A 20322-nucleotide genomic window follows, 5' to 3' on the forward strand; every position below is an offset into this window, starting at 1 on the left:
TTGTCTTGTGTCAAGCTCGTTAAAAAATGAATCAAGGATTTTAGAGCATAGTTCCTTGTCTTGTGTCAAGCTCGTTAAAAAATGAATCAAGGTTTTTAGAGTATAGTTCCTTGTTAGGTAGATTGTAGAGAGTAGTTATGAGCATAGTTCCTTATCTTGTGTCAATCTCATTTAAAAAATGAAACAAGGGTTTTGAGGATAGTTCTTTTCCTATGTCAACCTCACTAAAAAATGAAACAACTCCCACGAGTCTTTCCAAGATTTCGAAAGTAAACCTTCATTTCATCCACCTGGTTGAATGCAATGAAGCTTGGGGGGCATGTACCTTGATTTGCGTCATTATGCTGAGGGCATGCGAACTTATAACAAGCATAGTTTTTCGTTTCAAGCTTGTGTAAGCATGAAACCGAATCCGAGCATAGTTCTTTTCCTGTGTCAAGCTCGTTAAAAAATGAAACAAATCCTCCTCTAATTGAGTCGAGAGTTTGACTAGATCTCATAAATGTTAAGTTGTATATCTAGGTTAGTTATTTCAGTGTTTTGCATAATTTTAGGTTGAGTCTTTCAAATGATCTCGTAAATGAAGCTGGGGGGCGTGCACTCTAGCAGTTACGCTTAGGGGGCATCAAGCACAGTTTTCACTCTGTTTCAAGCTTGTGTAAAAATGAAACTACTTTGAAGCATAGTTTTTCTCTGTTTCAAGCTTTTGTCAAAATGAAACCAATCTCGAGTCAATTTCAGTTATTTTCAAGACTCGTTAAACTCATGAAAATACCGAGATTATTTTGCTATTTTTCATTCTCGTAAAACAAATGAAAATGCCGAGTTCTTTCCGTCTTTTCTTGCTCATAAATTAAATTGAAAGTCGGCCATATGAGTACATTTTTATCATTTTTTCAAACTCGTTAAAACTTACGAAAAAGTGAAACCTTAGAGTCACCTTTAAGCTCTTTTTTAACTCCTAAAACATGAGAAGATCGCCGAGTTTTTCTTTTTAACTCGTTAAAACAGAACTAAAAAGACGGTCCACTTACAGCTCTTTTCTGACCATAAAAACATGAAACGATTGCCGGATTTTTGTCATTTCAAATTCGATATTGGTTATAAAACGACGTGTCGTTGATCGCTTTTTTACTTTTTCGGATCAAAGGCACTAATTACAAAAAGTACTCCTTGGTCGTAAAGATCAAGCGGTTCTCTCAAGTATTATTTTATACTTTTTCGGGCTTGGGAGACACAAATTTACGAAAAAAGTTAACCCTGGAGTCTTCTTAAGTTTTTCAGACTCTCTAAAATTGAAAAACGCTGAGTTTCTCCTATACTAGACTCGCTAAATTTAACAGTAAAGGACCTGTTCAATTACAAACAGGAACAAACCACACCTTCTTAGGGTTCGAATTTAAACTAATTTGGACTCATCCGAAGGATGAGCTTATAATCAAGCAAATGTTATCCTCCTCAAGCTTGTCAAAAATAAAGGGGTACTTGCCAGAAATGGTGGGGGAGAAGAGAGAAAAATGACCCTGTTTGTCATACTTTGTAACCCCTCTTGAACATGACACTTTTATTCACCTGGGTTGGGAAATCCTTTGCCTAACAGTTGATCAAACCACATTTGAAGGTCTTCAGTCGGTTTCTGGGTATTAACTTTGGGTCAATTGTCACCAAACCATCTGCTGTGTCGTTATGTGTTCAAGAGGTCACTAACAATAAAGCCATTCATCTGCAAAATATCTGTCATCCATCTTGACCATCCCTGAGTCAGTCCTTGCAACTAAATTTCTTCAACTTGATCTATGATTTCGTGTTGTGGGCTCGCCTATGACAGATCGCTTTCTATCGACTTCAGCTCATTATCTAGAAAGATGATCTAGAAATCCTCAGTGCCTTAGGATCTGCATGCCTCAATGGCAGGTTTCTCGCCTTTGACGACAGGTTGCATCATTGACCTTCGATCAAAGGATTCTGTGACATGTTCGACATCAACACATCTATTCACATCTCATGGATTGTACTGGGTACTTTGAGAGCCATTGACATCACTGGTGGTTTCTCTCACACTTGTTAACAGTTTACATCATTGACTGGTAATCAAGTGGTTTCTACCATGTTTGACTTCAACACATTCATTCACATGGATAGAATCGTACTGTTTCGGGAAGTAGAGATGAAGACCCTGGATCTAGTTTCCGCAATCCAGGCTGCGAGGAATTTTGTATTCATTATATTGTGGACTATTCATAAACAGATGGTTGCGTCCATACTGTGTCTACATGAGTCTATACTTGTGATGTATTACAAGATCATTCCTATATCAGAGCAGTAATTAGTTTTCTAAGTCAGTTTTGATCTGAGTATGGGAATGCCTACCTAAACGATGATATGATCTCATATATATGTATATATATGTATATATATATATATGTATATATATATATATATATGTATATATATATATATATATGTATATATATATATATATATATATATGTATATATATATATATGTGTGTATATGTATATATATATATATATATGTATATATATATATGTGTGTATATGTATATATATATATGTGTATATGTATATATATGTATATATATATATATCTATATATATGTATATATATATATATATATATATATATATATAGATATATAGATATATATATATATGTATATATATATGTATATATATATATGTATATATATATATTGCATTGAATGTTTTTACAGGTTCCGACCGGGCTCTCCACAAGATGATCCTCAAAACGATAAAGTACTTCACTCTTCCTAAATGATAAATGAAATCCTCATCTACTACAGACTTCGCACTTTAAGGGGCAATCTGTTACACAAAAATATCATCACCATGATTATTTGCAGTCAATATGGGTCTATCATCATTTGTATTGTCCTCCTAAGCAAGTCTCAGACCTCAGCTCTTCAAGTCAAGCTTTGAAAATGAGAGAAAGACATTGAAAATCAACAAAGCTCTGGTTCCGCACTTTCTCTCACTGTTGCCTGCGGTCCCGCACCCCCTGTTCACAAAAACTGTGGACCTGCCCGCTCTGTCCCTAAAGGAGTGGGTGCGGACCCCTGTGAAAGTCAAAAAGGCGCAAGTTTATTCTAAAAAACTCACTTTGGGTTAATTCTAGATTATTCTAGAAGGAATTTTGACGTGGATTGGTCGCTCTTAGGTGGTTCATGCATCCCAAAAGAGAAGGAGCTAATCCCTTGATGAGAGGAGCTATCCCTTTAAAGGAGGGCTTTATCCCTTTGAAGGAGGACCTAGTAACTTCCCTCCATTGCACTATAAATTAAGGCATTGGGTTGGTTGCTAGGGAGGTTAGAAGTTGAACATTTTTTAGGGTAAATGCTGGTGGAATTGAGCCTTCCTAGTTAAGCTTGAGAGGAAAGATCACATACCTTTTTGGCTTCATTGGGAAGAGAGTGAAACTTGTCAAAGTAGAGGAGACTTCTTGTTGGACCCTGGGAGGAGCTTGTACAGCATCAAGGCACAGGTTGTAAAGTTCTTCTTTCATTTGAATTAATACAATTAGATTCATTTTTCTCAACAAATTGTCTTATGTCATTTGTTTCATGAATTTCTTGATCATCATGTTAGATATGCTTTATGATATTGGCTTTTCAGGTGTTATTTAATTTGTTTTCTTGTTTGTGTTTGCAGATTCGCAACAAGGGAGCTCATTTGAATCAAAGGAGCGAGGCTTCCACAAACTTGCATTGGACCCAAGGTAGGCCTAAACACTTGTTTGCCTTTGTTTATAAATGCATATTTAGAGAAAGATAGTTTTTGATTGGCTTGCTTGTCACTAGATATCGTTAGATTCTAGGAAGGTCTATCTTGTCCGCAAGATCGACTCATTTTGTGTGACAGTGGACAATATCTCCTAGGATGATCCTTGCCACAAGTCAAAAACTCTAAAGGCCTCCTACCATCGCCCTTTTTCTACTCCTCAGATTGAAATCCTTGTCCTCTGTAAGTTGCATTGGACTTTTTGTGCAGTGTTGCATTCTCCTTGTCATCTATATCATGTGCCTTTCCTTTCTTCCTAACCCACTTTCCCTTATTCTTCTCATTACCTTTCCAATCTTGATTAGTCTCAGACCTGCGCTTTGATTACTCATAACAGTGCGTCAACTTTCGGATGGATTCCTCTAGTGATCTAGGCTCACCAAACTCAATCATGTCCTTAAATGATATTGGCAACAGATTGATGAATCTTTGAATCTTTGCTTTCTCCTCCTTAAGACAAGGCACATATCTCAACAACTCCAAGAATCTTCTAGTATACTCCTCATTGGTCATAAATCCCATCTTCAACTCATAGAATTCCTTTGCCCTGTCATCATAGTATCCCTTAGATAGGTACTTCTTCCTAAAAAGTCTCTCGAACTCACTCCAATTCAACTCCTCTTCTCGAATGTTTCTGACATATTCCCACCAAATGTTTGTTTGCCCTTTAGGACTAAAGGTAGTTATCATGTCCTTCATGTTCTATGAGTAATCATGCAATCTAAATAACTTATTCATCCCAAGAAACCAAGCTTCTGCATCTTGTGACTTCTTCATTTTCCCATCAAATGTATGAAGCTTTTCTTTCTTAAATTCCTCTAGAAAGTAAGGCTTCTCACTCCTCCTATACAGATGGTGACAGTGATGATGATATTCTCTCTGAACCAGAACTAGAATAGAACTCATGATAATTACCCCTCTTTTCATGTGTATCAATGAACCTACCATCTCTAACTGTGTCATCCCTGTAAATCTAGTATCTTGATTGAGACATGCTGCCATATGTCCCATTAAACCTTTCCTCCTGTCCATGACAGATACTAAGCGGTCCATGTCTCTACAAATATGACAAACTCTGAAGGATGACAACATTAAATTCTACTTGATTTTCCTATGCTCTAGCAAGTCTTTCCTATGACTAAATAATTATATCATTATCCACCTTACAACTCCTAATCTCTGCTTTAAAACTTCTTAATGTATCTGTTATGCGAGCAGAGTACTCATCAACATGTTTCTCTTTTGATATGTAGGAAGAATCACGTGAACTGTAGTCCACCATTTTGGTTGTCATATTTGATTCTTAACTTCTTGCAAACATACCATGTTAGATAAACCAAATATAAAAATAATGAACATACCTCAGTGAATTTCAAGGGACGTTATCTCGTCTGCAAGATCAATCTGGATTAGCATGACATGTGTGTGTATATATAATGAAATCAATCATCTCAACATAAACATCATCAACTTCTACTTGATGACACTAGATACAGCATTGACAATCATAGTGCATGCATAATGAACACATATACGGTTGGCATGCATGCATGAAAAACACATTATGTTCATCCAGTCCAAGTGTTTAACCATGCTTTGATATCATTCTGTAACCACCCCTCCCATATCTACCCACTTTCACCAGCCTTCGAGGGTAAACATCAACTGAGGGCTACTATGACATGACCCTACATCCTAGATTACCTTAAGGAAATGGAGTCAACAAAATGAAACCTTACTGACCCTCCTTAGGAGCTACATGACCCCCAAGAGCTAAACCACCCCTCTAGGTGCCCAAACCCTGTATCAGATTTCCCTTTTTGTGACATGGCATCCCAGTTTCTTGCATGACAAGGCATCCATGTGACTATAGGCCTCCAGTCGCATGCATAATCCTGCAAGGTAGAAACTGCAGTCCCAATTTCTCAGTTTTGAGCCTGCAATCTATTATCACTCAAGAAAAAATATTTTAAATTCTGAACATCAATTTTTTTAAATTTGTCAAAGGGTTGGTGTCAGTTTTGGGTCTAGTCTTTTCATCTTGTTTTAGAGTCTTGTTAAGAGTCTTGTTAGTATGTCAAATGGGGTCAATTCTCTGTTTTAGTCTATCATTGGTCTCATATCTCACATGAATATCATATGTCGAAACTCATTTCAAAGTTCATAGCGCAGAAACCCGGTCTAGGTGATTTCGTAGCGCAAAACACCGATTTTGCACTAACTGCGCTACGAAATCGAGAATTCATGCTGATCCATAGCAAATCTCACCCCAACTGTCATATTTACCAAAATCTGTTGTGTTTGCATCAACAGTTGTCAGCTTATACACTTCGTCTATCATATCCAACCGCTTATCCTCATCATTAGGTCGTTAGGTGTCCTGGTACTGGCACATGTTTGCAGTTGTACTTTGCTCTGCGGTTTTGGTCGTTCAACTAGGCTTTTCGAAATGGTATCAGAGCAATCGGGGAAATAATAGATAAATTCCAGGTACTGGATTCAATAGTTTCACATGGATGTTTTCTTCAGAAATGCAATATCAAGCATTCCATTGTTGGAATTCATTCACGTCTGGAATCTGGAGTTGAATTAAAGGATACCATGATGATTGGCGTTGACTATTATGAAACAGAGGCTGAAGATTGCAGCACTCTTAGCAGAAGGGAAAGTACCTATTGGAATTGTAAAGAATGTTATGATTTCAAACACTGATGTGGCAATGCCTGAGAAGCCTTCTGCAGACCCTAAAACAGTACTTGCTATCATACTAGGCGGTGGAGCAGGAACACGGCTTTTTCCTCTTACAGGAAGAAGAGCCAAACCGGCAGTACCAGTTGAGGCGCATACAGACTCATTGATGTACCAATGAGCAATTGCATTAACAGTGGGATCAATAAGATATTCATCTTAACACAGTTTAATTCTCAGTCTCTAAATCGTCACATTTCCAAGGCATATGGTTTTGGAAATGGTGTGAACTTCGGTGATGGCTTTGTGGAGGTTCTAGTAGCCACTCAGACTCCAGGTGAAGATGGGATGAATTGGTTTCAGGGCACAGCAAATGCCGTGAGGCAATTTATGTGGTTTTTTTTCGGATCCGAGGAATAGGCATATAGAACATGTTATTATTTTGTCGGGTGACCATCTCTACCGTATGAACTATATGGACTTTGTACAGAAACACATTGATAAGGAGGCTGATATCACAATTTCATGTGTCTCGATGGATGACAGTCGTGCTTCTGATTTTGGTCTCATGAAAATTGATGATAGAGGTCGCGTGCTTTATTTTAGTGAGAAACCTAAGGGGGCATTTCTTCTTCTTGGCTATATGTATAGTGGTTCAGGGACAACAATCAAAGAAAACTCCAGGGAAGAGATATCTAGGGAGGCTCTCAGTATTGATAATGGGGAACAACTTTCTTGTGGTTCAGAAATCCGGAAGGCATTACCACTTCTGCAAGAAGTTTACGGGGATAGCATGCGCAAGGTCTTACATGTCGGTCTTGACGCATGTTCTGTAACCTCCAAACTGTTAAAGGAAGATGACACTGAAGCTTGGGGTATTGAGCCATTTGATCTAACATCCACACTAGACAATTCCTGCAAGAATTTGATTCGAAAGGGTATTGTACGGGTTGCCGACATCAAATTTCCTTTACCTTACAAAGCACAGTCATTCCCAATTGTGCTTGTTTCGGATGCCCCAGACTATTTGTCCCCAAAATACCTGAATAAGACACTGCCAGAGCTTGCTAGAGTCTCAGTTGAGGCACTTGTTCTGTTTGTTGGCACTCCAGGTCATTATACTTCAAAATCAGCAAAAGCTATTCAACTGAGCAAAGCTGGAAGGCCTGCAAAATTACGGGGTCAATCATGGTGGCAAAGATACTTCGAGTCATTGGGACTACAAGAAAATGAGAGCATGACCAGAAAATTTGAGCTGCTTCAGACGCAAAAGTCCCTTTCGATTTAAGAACCATAGCTTGCATGCTTTCCAAGTTGAGGTTTGTTTAATGCAATGAAAGACGGTCATGATGGAAATCATGAAAGGTTTTGTTCAATTTATTCATTTCTGATTCAGGAAAAGATGCAGGGCATTTCACTGCTGCATGGGAATTATATAAAGCACAGGAAGATGTTGTAGCTGCTTGTAAAGAATTTGGCATTAAAGTTACCCTATTCCATGGCCATGGTGGGAGGTTCAAGCTGTGCTGCAAGTGACACAGCAAGCACAATGATGCAGAAATTCTGGGATTCGACTCTGACATTAGAGCCACCAGAGATTGATGAGGATGGTCACAGTGATTTCTCTCCAAGGCAGTTAGTTGATGGTACAGAATCAGTAAAATCAGGATATCCATTGTTAGGTCTTGCGAATACATTTTATACCTTGGAGCAGAGAACAATTTCAACCTTTTTACAGTGAGGAAAAATAGCGATGCTGCAACTGATGAAGAGAGAGGAAAATTGGAAGTTGTAGGTGAATACCACTTAGGAGAGTTTGTTGTATCTTATTAGGCATGGATCTCTTGTTATGCGTCTGCCAGATTCCTACAGTTATATTTGGAACAGTCAATGGTGTTATTGGTGTCATTGTATCTCTTCCTCAGGAGCAATATCCGTTTCTTGAAAAGTTGCAAGCAAATCTTGTCAAGGTGATCAGGGGAGTAGGGGGCTTAAGCCATGAATAGTGGCGATCATTTAGCTATGAAAGGAAGACTGTGTTTTTGAAATTACACAGCAGTTTCATAGTGCGCTACGAAACTGTTGTAGTTGCATGTTACAATTCAGTTGATCAATTATGATTGACAAAGCGGCAAATCTTTTTGAAAGGTTTTGTCATCACACATGTATATGGGAAAGGCTTATAGTACATGAAGAACGTGGCACCCAAAATAGATTGTTGGCCGATTAAAGAAGATCAGCATGGTTAATTAGTTCTGAATATCTTTGAGGAAACCAAAAGCATGAAAGCAGGGGCAGTTTCCTACTTCTCAGCAGCAGTAAAGGGATAAGACATTAAGGATCAGTAAGGAGCTTCGAACATCCACCATAGCTAAATTCAAGGAGACCACTTGTCAGAGAACAGGATTTGATTGTAATTAATGATATTACTAGCATGATGACAGAGTTAGATTCCTAATTGTCTTAGGTTTCTAAAACGTCTAGTTAGCAGTTTCTTGCATTTAACAGGTAGTTAAAGTTTGAATAGGTGTCATAGCAAGCAGAATTTGAGTTCCCCTCATGCTGGAGGAGGAATCTCAGCCTAGTAAAGAATTCTATATATAGAAGAAGATGTAATGTACAAAGGGTTGAAGATTTTTCAGAGAAACTCCCTTATTGTGCTTTGTGTAATACTTTGTTTCTAGTAATACAATATTTGGCTTTGCTTCTCAGGAATCAGAAGGAATTCAACATTCAGAATGTCTTGTGTTGTTCTTCTCTCTTTATTTACAGTGGTATGAATGTGTGATTACTTAGAAATCACTAATAGTGCTCTAACTTCCTTTACACATTTATAAATTGTGTGGTCCTATGTTTTCTAGTATATTCTCCATATGTTGAATTCTTATGCCCTGAATTCTATGTAAAGCTAACATTATTGTCAATACTGAAGCATATTTGACTCCATAAGCCCAATGGATATTTTCTAATTGTGTTTCAACCTTCTTCACTGGTTCATTTGTTTCTTAGAGTTAGCCATCTTATTCATTATCAATATCTTTAATCTTGTGAGAGAGCCCTCTCAGGTTGGGGAGGCTAAGCCTCAGCCAAAAGTAGGTTTGAAAGAGTTACACAAGGTCTTCATGGTCAGCAGCCCATCAGGGTCTGATTTTGTGATAACACAATCCCTGAATTAGTGCCACCTTTTCAGGGCTTGTCTCAAAACTACTACCCATAACTTAATGAGACTTTCCAGAATCAATAATGACATCAGGACATAGCTATTCACACAAAATTTGATCAAGGACTTTACCTAAAAAGGCATAACCATGACAGTGAATTCGTTAAACATATGGTGAACATGTAATCTACAGGTCATGACTGCATATATGAACATAGAGGTCTGATACTTATTTGAGAATCACCAAGAAGGTCTAATTTCCTCTCATAATAGTTGCAATAACATATGTTAGCTCATGCATTCTTTAACCATTGATCAACAAATCAAAACACATCAAGAGCCATAACCAATATACATCTTATAAGCAACATATAACCAATAAATGAACAACATATACACCATGATAGAAGAACCATCAAAGCCACATAATAACAAGTACAACTACTCATGAAAATACAAGAGGAAAAGAGCTCTTATTAATATTTCAAAATCCAACTAAACCAAGGATTTCCATGTACCACCTGACCATAAATTAGGTTGAACTAAATACCTCTTTTATCCAAACACCCGCGTGCCATATTCCAAGCATGAATGTGGGATCTCATGGAATAAATCAAACAAAACCAAGCCAAAAGTTCCAGAGGCCAAACCACTTCAACCCTAAACTAGTGATTCCACCTCACAATCGGACATCACTAACACCAACCAGATCGGTCTCTACCCAAGTTGTTCAAGGCTCTACAACGTTTATCCCAACTGCGGCTTTAGGCACTAATAAATGAACCCACAAATTTCTAGGGCTCTAGAGTGCTTGTCCAACCAAGGCTCCAAAACTAGTAACTCAACCCACCAAGGGCTCGAGAGAGTTTGTCCAACCAAGGTTTCTAGACTAGTAACTCAACCCAAGTTGTTCCAGGGCTCTAGAGGGTTTGTTCCAACCGACGACTCCAGGAACTAGTAACTCAACCCATAGCCATAAGGAACTTGAGCACCAATAAGAAAAAACAAGTGCAAAAACCACAACACCATGGTTATCCAAGAAATGGAAAGTTTAGGCAAAACCATTATCAATCCAGGTAATCCTCCATGCCAACGACATATCATAACTAAATAATCACATGCATATGTCATGCATGCAAAAACTAGCAAGGAAATCATACATGAAACTTGGTACTTGCAAAGCAATCGAGTTGTAGTTGTAATCTCGTTGTCCTCTTGCACTTTCCTGTTTGCCTTTGCCTTCTTTCTCCATAACCAATGTATTCCAAAATCCTCTAGGAGTGCTCCAAGAAAAATCTAAGCATGCAAGAGTATGAGAGAATGAGAGAATAGAGAGAGAGCTCCAAAATAGAACTCACAAAAGATAAACCAGCCAAAATCCCAACTAACAAAAGCTAGGAACTAATACTCAGAAGCCTTTTTATCATTGAGGCCTATGTTTTCTTCATTTTCCTTCATTTTTCCTTCAATTTTCCTCAGATGCAATTATGTGACATTTCATCTTCATTTTCTCCTATTTTCCTTTTTTCATAAATAAAATGCCAATTGTTGCCTCTTTTCCTTTTGCAATGCCTTTGCCAAATTCCATAGCCATTAATTTATCACTATTGATACCCATCTGTTCAACGAGCGAATAGAGAAGGATACATAGCCCACATTTAATTAGCCATCTCCCGTGTAGCTTCATCGGGCCCAAAGTGCTTCCACTACACTTTATCTTGCTCGATTTCTCGATGTCAGAGCATGATTATCTTTCATTGCAAAATGCATTGAGGTTCCGGATAGAATTCACCTTCTAGTTCCACCTACAATATAGGCCAGTCAATCACATGATCAACATATTTTACATACTTATTAAGCAATGACACATGAAAAACTTCATGGACTTTCACTGTCAAACATAGTATAAGTTGGTAGGCTACTCATCCAATCCTCTCAAGGATCTCGAAAGACCTGCAATACCAAGGTGCCAGCTTAGCACATGATCCAATCCTCAAGCAGCTCATCCTGTGCTTGATGCACAAGTACACTTATTCCCCAACCTGAAACTCTTTGAACACCCTGCGTTGATCTGCGTAACTCTTTTGCTTGTCTTGTACTACCTTTAGATTCTTATTAATAACCTGCATTTCTTGTTCCAATTACACCAACATGTCTAGTTTAATCAACACCCTGTTCACTATATCACTCCAACTGATGGAAGTATTAAAATTCTGCATGTAAAGTGCCTCAAACAGACTCATCTTCAAATATTCTTGATACCCATTATTGTAAGCAAAATCCACCAGTGGTAGATACTCTTCCCAATTCCTTTCTTGGTGCATAACATACATTCTTAACATGTCCTCTAGAATCATGTTAACCCTCTATGTCTTTTCATCTCTCTGTGGATGATAATTTGTACTAAAAGCCAAAGTTGTACCCAAACCTGCAAATAAATCCTTCAAAAACCTAGAAGCGAACTTGGCATCTCTGTCAGATATAATATTCCTAGGAATACCATGTAACCTTACTATCTCCTTAATTAAAACCTGTGCTACCTCACTAGCTAAATTCATAGACTTTACTAGAATGAAGTGAGATACCTTAGTCAGCCTATCAACCACAACCATAATAGAATCATTTTGTCTAGACATCCTCGGCAAACCTATACTTAAGTCACAGGAAATGACCTCCCATTTCCACTCTGGAACCAGAATCAACTACAATAAACCACCTAGGTTCTTACACTCTGCTTTTACTTATTGACAATCCAAACATCTCACAACAAACTCAGCCACCTCTCTCTTCAAGTAGTCCACAATTTTTCTTGTCATCTTTGATCCTTTACTTCCTACTAACATACCAAGTTAGATAAACCAAACATAAACATAATCAACATACCTCAGTGAATTTTAGGGGAAGTTATCACGTCTACAAGATCAATCTTGATTAGCACGACACATGTATATATATAATGAAATCAACCACAATGCATGCATAAGGAATACATATACGATTGGCATGCTTCCATTACAAACACATTCCGCCCATCCAATCCAAGTGTTGAACCATACTCTTATACCATTTTGTAACCACCCCTCCCATGTCTAAGCACTTTCACCACCCTGCAAGGGTAAACATGAGATGAAGGCTATTATGACATGGCCTGACCTCCTGGATTTCATTAAGGAAATGGAATCGACAAAATGAAACCTTACTGACGTTCCTCAGGAGCTACAAGACCCCCAAGAGCTAAACCACCCCTCTAAGTGTCCAAACCCTGACTCGGAGTTCCCTTTTTATGACTTGATCTCCCAGTCGCTTTCATGGCAAGGAATCCATGCGATTGTAGGCCTCCATTCACGTGCATAAGCCTACAAGGTAGCGATTGCAGTCCTAATTTCCCAGTTCTGAGCCTGTGACCTCATAATTAGTGCCACCTTTTCAGGGATTATCTCGGACTACTACCCAGAACTTAATGAGACTTTCCATAATCAATAATGACATCAGGAAAAATCTATTCACACAAAAATTGATCAAGGAATTCACCTAAAAAGGCATAACCATGATAGTCACTTCGTCAAACATGTGGTGAACATGTAATATACTAGTCATGAATGCATATATGAACATAGAGGTCTGATACTTATCTAAGAATCATCAAGAACGTCTAATGCCCTCTCATAATAGTTGCAATAACATCTGTTATCTCATGCATTCATTAACCATTCATCAACAATTCAAAACACATCAAGACCCATAACCAATATACATCTTATAAGTCGCATATAAGCAGTAAATGAACAACAAATACACCATGATAGAATATCCATCAAAGCCAGATAGTAACAAGTACAATTACTCGTGAAAATACAAGAGAAAAAGAGCTCTTATTAACATATGCATAATCCAACCAAGTCAGGGACTTCCATGTACCACTCGGTCATAGATTGGGTTGAACCAAATCTCTCTTTCATCTAATCACCCCCTTGCCACATTCCAAGTGTGAATGTGGGATCTCATGGAATAAACCAAACAAAACCAATCCAAGGCTTCCAGAGGTAAAACCAACTCAACCCTTAACCAGTGATTGCACCTTATGGTTGGACAACACTAACACCAGCCAGATCAGTCTCTACCCAAGTTTTCTAGGGCTCCAAAGCGGTTGTCCCAACCGCAACTCCAGTAACTAATAACTCAACCCACATCCTTCAAGGGCTTCAAAGTGTTTGTCCAACCAATGCTCCGGGACTAATAACTCAACCCAAGTTATTCCAAGGCTCCAAAGCATTTGTCCAACCAATGGTCCAAGACTAATAAATCAACCCAAGTTGTTCCAAAGCTCCAAAGAATTTATTCCAACCAATAATATTAGGAACTAGTAACTCAACCCACAACCATAAGGAACCTAAGCACTAATCAGAAAAAACAAGTGGGAAAACCCACAATACCATGGCTATCCAAGAAATGAAAAGGCTAGGAAAAACAACTTTCAATCCAAGAAATCCTCCATGCCAATGACATATCATAACCAAATAATTACATGCATATGCCATACATGCCAAAAATAGCAAGGGAGTTATACATGCAACTCGGTACCTGCAAAGAAATCCAACTTTAGTTGTTGATCCCGTTGTCCTCCTACGCTTTCCTGCTTTCCTTTGCCTTCTTTCTCCAAATCCAATGTATGCCAAAATCCTCCAAGAGTGCTCCAAAAAACTCTAAGTGTGCAATAGTATGAGAGAACGAGAGAATAGAGAGAGAGCTCCAAAACTAAACTAACAAAGGCAAAACCAACTAAAATCTAAACTGACAAAACTTGTGAATTGTTCCTCATAATCCTTTTTATCATTGAGGCCTCTATTTTCTTCATTTTTCCTCACATGCAATTCTCTGACCTTTCACCTTCCTTTTCTCCTATTTTCCTTTATTTCATAAATGAAAAGAAAATTGTCGCCTCTTTGCCTTTGCCAATGTCCATAGCCATTAATTAATCACCAGTGATACCCATCACTATGTTTTTTCCCAACATTAATCTTAGAATATGTGTTATATGACATTGGTTGTTGTTTTTATTTATTTACATAGGAAATCAACCAGGGGTTGTTACAAACCCCTCCCCCTTGGGGGAACACCATCTTTGGTGTTCAATGACACTTATAAACCAACAAAACACAGATTGCCTATGGATATTTATAACACAACCCGATACAACATTTACATCTTATGATATGGTTGAAAACATAACCAACATACCATGAACACTATACCGTTTATTGGAGCTTTATAACAGAGCTTGATGCGACATTTACATAGATATACATATACATAAATATAACAAAAACACACCATAAAAACATATATCAAAATCCATCTACTCAACCAGTGAATAGAGAAGGATACATAGCCCGCATCTCATCAACCACCTCCCGTTTAGCTTCATCAGGCACAATGTCCTTCCACTACACTTTAACTTTCTTGATAGCTCGATTCCGGAGCATGAGCATCTTTCGTTGCAAAATTCACTAAGGTTCAAGCCACAATTCTCCTTCTAGATCCACCTGTAATATAGACCCTCCAATCACATGATCAACATCTTTCACATACTTCTTAAGCAATGACACATGGAGAACATCATGGACTTTAATTGTCAGAGGCAGTGCAAGTCGGTAGGTTACTAGTACAATCCTCTTAAGGATCTAAAAAGGCCCGAAATATTGAGGTGTCATATTGGCACATGATCCAATCCTCAAGGAGATCTTCTTGGGCTTGAGTCGCAAGTACACCTGTTCCTCAACCTTAAACTACTTAAATACCCTTTGTTGATTAGCATAACTCTTCTGCCTGCCTTGTGCTACCTTTAGCTTCTTCTTAATAACCTGAATTTCATGTTCCACTACTGCTAGCATGTCCGGTCTAATCAACACCATGTTCACTAGATCACTCCAACTTATGGGAGTATGACAACTCTGCCCATAAAGTACCTCAAACAGACTCATCTTCAAAGATTGTTGATACCCATTATTATATGAAAACTCCACTAGTGGTAGATACTCTTCTCACTTCCTCTATTGGTACATAACAAACATTCTCAGCATGTCGTCTAGAATATTGTTAACCCTCTTTGTCTATCCATTTGTTTGTGGATGATAAGTTGTATTGAAATCCAACTTTATACCCAAACCTGCAAACAACTCCTTCCAAAAATTGGAAGTTAACTTGGCATGTCTCTCGGATACAATCTTTCTAGGAATACCATGTAACCTCATTATCTCTTTGATGAAGACCTATGCTACCTCACTAGTTGAATTCGTAGACTATACTGGAATGAAGTGAGCTACCTTAGTCATCCTATCAACCACAAACATAATATGATCATGTTGTTTAGATTTCCTCAGAAAACCGATAATGAAGTCCATGGAAATGACCTCCAATTTCCACTCTAGAATCAGAATCGATTGCAGTAAACCACCTGGATGCTTACACTTTTATTTTACCTATTGACAATCCAAACATCTCGCAATAAACTTAGCCACAAATCCCTTCAATTTCGGCCAATGGCAGAACTTCTTGACCACTATCAAGGTCTTTTGGTATCCTGGGTGACCTAAATATGGCTTGACATGAAATTCCCCCAATATAGGCTTCTTGAGCTCACTGTTGTCCAACACATAGAGTCTGCCCCTAAATCTGACCAAACCATCTCCTGTGAGATGATAGTCCACATCTTGTTCACATGTACCCTGTTGTTCTAACCTATGCTTAAGTTGTTGGTACTTTTCATCCTACTGTCCTGAATGCAAGATCTGATCCTGTAAATTTTTCCTATATGAATTCATAATTACTATGTGATTTTCCTGCACTCTTCTTCTAAGATAATCCTCAACCTTGTCCATCCCAAGCAACCAAGCTTATGCATCTTATGGCTTCTTCATTTCCCCATCAAATGTAGGATGCTTTACTTTCTTGAATTCCTCTAGAAAATAATACTTCTCACTCCTCCTATACGGATAGTGACGATGATGACGATGTTGTCTCTCTAAATTAGAACTAGAATAGAGTCCACCATCATTACCCCTCTTATTAGGTGTATCCAAGAACCTACCATCTCTAACTATTTCATCCATGTCAAACATGTATCGTGATTGATACCTACTGCCATATGCCCGATTAGTCCTTTCCTCCTGTCCATGACTATTCCTAAGCAGTCCCCGTCTCTGCAAATTTGACAAACTTTCAAGGATGATTGCATTAACTTTTGCTTGCTTTTCCTGTGCTCTAGCAAGTCTTTCATGTGACTAAATGATTATGTCATTATTCACCTTACAACTCCTGATCTTTGCTTTCAAACTTCTCAATGTATCTGTTATGTTAGGGGAGTGCTCATCACCACATTGCTCATCTGATCTGTAGGGAGAATCATATGAATTGTAGTCCAACATTTTGCTTGTCACCTTTGATCCTTTACTTCTTGCAAACATACCATGTCAGATAAACCAAACATAAACATAATAAAAAAACCTTATTGAAGTTCAAGGGAGGTTATCTCATCTGCAAGATCAATACAGATTAGCATGACACACACACATATAATTAAATCAATATATCAATCATCTCAATATCAACATCATCAACTTCTACATGACAACACTACTTACAACAATGACAATCTCAGTGCATGCATAACGAACACATATACGACTAACATGCATGCATGAGAAATACATTTCGCCCATCCAGTCAAAGTGTTGAACCATGCTCTGGTACCATTATGTAACCACCTGTCCCATATCTACCCACTTTTAGTGGCCTCCAAGTGTAAACATGAGTTAAGGGCTACTATGACATGAACCGACCTCCTAGATTGCCTTCAGGAAATGGATTTCGACAAAATGAAACCTTACTGACCTTCCTCAAGAGCTACAAGACCCCCAAGAGCTAAACCACCCCTATATGCGCCCAAACCCTGAATTAGATTACCCTTTTCATGACCTGGGCTCCTAGACACTTGCATGACAAGGCATCCATGCGACTGTTGGCCTCCAGTCGCATGCATAAGATTGAAAGGTAGCGATTACAACCCCAATTTCTTAGTTCCGAGCCTGCGACCCAGGAATCAATGCCACCTTTTCAGGGCTTGTCTCTAGACTACTGCACAGAACTTAATGAGACTTTTTGGAATAAATAATGGCATCAAGACAAAGTTATTCATATGAAATTTGATCAAGGACTTGACCTAACCAAGCCTAACCATGACAGTCATTTCGTCAAACATATGGTGAACATGTAATCTATAGGTCATGAATGCATATCTTAACATAAGGGTCTAAAACTTATCTGAGAATCATCAAGAAGGTCTAATTCCCTCTCATAATACCTGCAATAACATTTATTAGCTCATGCAATCATTAACTATTCATCAACAAATCAAATTACATCAAAAGCCATAGATAATATACATCTTATAAGCAGCATATAACCAAAAAATGAAAATTAAATGCACAATGATAGAACAACCATCAAAGCCACATAATAACGAGTACAATTACTCATGAAAATACTAGAGGAAGAGAGTTCTAATTAACATTTGCATAATCCCACCAAGTTAGGGACTCCCTCGTACCACCCAACAATAGATTGGGCTAAACCAAATCTCTCTTTTAGTCAATCACCCCTATGCCATATTCCAAGCATGAATGTGGTATCTTATGGAATAAACCAAACAAAACCAAGCCAGGGCTTCTAGAGGCCAAACCACCTCAACCCTCATCTAGTGATTCCACCTCACAGTCAGATATCACTAACACCAAACAAATCGATCTCTACCCAAGTTGTCTGGGGCTCCATAACGTTTATCCCAACTGTGACTCCAGGAACTAATAACTCAACCCATAGACTTCTAGGGCTCCAAAGTGTTTGGTCCAACCAATGGCTCCAATAACTAGTAACTCAACCCACAACCATAAGGAACCTAAGCACCAATCAGAAACAACAAGTGGAGAAACCCACAACAACATGGCTATCCAAAAAATGGCAAGGCTAGGAAAAACCATTGTCAATTCAAGCAATCCTCCATGCTAACGACAGATGATAACCAAATAATCACATGCATTCCAAAAAGAAAGGGAACCATAATTGTAACTAAGTACCTCCAAAGGAATCCAGTTGTAACTATCGATCCCTCTTTCCTCTTCTGATTTCTTGTTTTCCTTTGCTTTCTTTCTCCAAATTCAATGTATGCCAAAATCCTCCATGAGTTCTCCAAGAAATTCTCAGTGTGCAAGAGTAGGAGAGAATGAGAGAATAGAGAGAGAGACCTCCAAAAATGAACTGACAAAAGCTAAACCAACCAAAATCTCAACTGACAAAAGCTATAAACTGATCCTCATAAGACGTTTTTATCATTGAGGCCCCTATTTTATTCATTTTCCTACATTTTTCCTTCAATTTTCCTCACATGCAATTATGTTCACCTTCCTTTTCTCCTATTTTCCTTAATTTCATAAATAAAATGTCAATTATTGCCTCTTTTCCTTTTCAAGTTCCTTTGCCAATTTCCATAGCATCAATTAATCACTAGTGATACCCATCACTATGTTTTTGCCCAAAAATTAGCTTGGAATACATGTCCCATGACCTTGGTTATTATTTTTATTTATTTACATAATAAATCAACCATGGGTTGTTTCAAACCCCTCCCCCTATGGGGAACATCATCCTGGGTTTTCAATGACACTTATAGACCAGCAAAACACATGTTGCCTATGGGTCTTTATAACACAACTCGATACAACATTTACATCATATCATATTGTTGAAAACATAACCAACATACCATGAACACTGCTTATTGAAGCTTTTTAACACAACTCGATGAGGCATTTAGATACATATGAATATACATAAATATAACCAAAACACACCATCAAAACATATATCAAAATGCATTTGCTCAACCAGCAAATAGAGAAGGATACATACCCTGCATTTGATCATCCATCTCCCACATAGCTTCATCAGGCCCAAAGTGTTTCCATTGCACTTTAACTTGCTCGATTGCTCAATTTCGGAGCATGAGTATCTTTCGTTGCAAAATGCACTGAGGTTCCAACTGGAATTCTCTTTTTGGCTCCACCTGCAATACAAACCATTCAATCACATGATCAACATCTTTCCCATACTTCTTACACAATGACATATAGAAAACATCATGGACTTTCATTGTCAAAGGCAGTGCAATTCTGTAAGCTATTCGTCCAATCCTCTCAAGGATCTCAAAAGGCCCGCAATACCTAGGTGCCATCTTGGCACATGATCGAATCCCCGAGGAGCTATTCTTGGGATTGATGCACAAGTACGCTTGTTCCCCAACTTGAAACTCCTTAAACACCCTGTTGTGATCTGCATAACTCTTATGCATGTAATGTGCTACCTCTATATTCATCTTAATAACCTACATTTCTTGTTCCATTTCTACTAACATGTTTGGTCGAATCAACACCTTATTCACTGGATCACTCCAACTGATGGGAGTGTTACAACTCTACCCATAAAGTGCCTCAAACGGACTCATATTCAAAGATTCGTGATACCCATTATTGTATGCAAACTCCACCAGTGGTAGATACTCTTCCAATTGCCTTTGTTGTCGCATAACATACATTCTCAGCATGT

General features: G+C 38.2%; 1 pseudogene; it reads left to right on the top strand.

Moving 5' to 3' along the window:
* Positions 1-6618: 6618 nt before the first annotated feature.
* On the top strand, positions 6619-7794 carry LOC149168641 (putative pectin methylesterase CGR2 pseudogene; annotated as a pseudogene).
* The last annotated feature ends 12528 nt before the right edge of the window (positions 7795-20322 follow it).

Source organism: Pinus tabuliformis, chromosome 4_2 (genome assembly GCF_031772625.1).
Source record: "Pinus tabuliformis cultivar Carrire ecotype Pingquan chromosome 4_2, CPIR1, whole genome shotgun sequence".
Lineage (NCBI taxonomy): Eukaryota > Viridiplantae > Streptophyta > Pinopsida > Pinales > Pinaceae > Pinus > Pinus tabuliformis.